Raw genomic sequence first — 1,067 nt, forward strand, 5'->3', positions numbered from 1 at the left:
ATGATTGCATCATCCTTGGAAGACCTTTCCTGGCCACAGCAGGAGCTGTGATAGATGTCAACAGAGGTGAATTAGTCCTTCAATTGAATGGGGACTACCTTGTGTTTAAGGTACATGGCCATCCCTCTGTGACAAAAGAGAGTAAGCATGAAGAGCTTCTCTCAGTTCAGAGTCAAGAAGAGCCCACACAGTCAAACTCTAAGTTTGATGTTGTGAGGCCACAACCAAACTCTAAGTTTGGTGTTAAGATCCCATATCCAAATTCTAAGTTTGGTGTTGGGACTACACTAACATTGACCTGATCACCTTGTGGCTCCATGAGAGCCATTGTCAAGCTATTGACATTAAAGAAGCGCTTGTTGGGAGGCAACCCAATTTTAATTATCTAATTTTTATTTTATTGTTATTTTGTGTTTTATTAGGTACATGATCATGAGGAGTCACGAAAAAATCAAAAAAATTAAGAACAGAGTCAAAAACAGAAGAAAAAAATTTTTCACCCTGGAAGTCGCGCAGACTGGCGTTCAACGCCAGTAAGATGCATCTGGCTGGCGTTCAACGCCAGAACAGAGCACCATTCTGGCGCTGAACTCCAGAAACAAGCAACATCCTGGTGCTGAACGCCAGGAATGTGCCCAGAGAAGAAAAGCTGGCGCTGAACGCCAGCAACAAGCATGAAACTGGCGTTCAATGCCAGAAACATGCTTTACATGGGCGTTGAACACCCAGAACGTGCACCAATGGGCGTTTAAACGCCAGTATGGTGTGCAAAGGCATTTTACATGCCTATTTGGTGCAGGGATGGAATTCCTTGACACCTCAGGATCCTGTGGACCCCACAGGATCATCTCAGGATCTGTGGACCCCACAGGATCCCCACCTACTATATTCCCACCTTACCTCCTAATCCTATTTTTGTGATTTGTATTCCCCATATCACAATTCCCAACATTCTTCACCAATCACCTCAATTCCTCTTCCCAATTACCCCTTCACCACTCACATCAATCCACTCTTCCCCATAAACCCCACCTACCTTCATAAAATTCAAACTCTTTTCCACCCAA

This window comes from Arachis duranensis, chromosome 6, assembly GCF_000817695.3.
Source record: "Arachis duranensis cultivar V14167 chromosome 6, aradu.V14167.gnm2.J7QH, whole genome shotgun sequence".
Lineage (NCBI taxonomy): Eukaryota > Viridiplantae > Streptophyta > Magnoliopsida > Fabales > Fabaceae > Arachis > Arachis duranensis.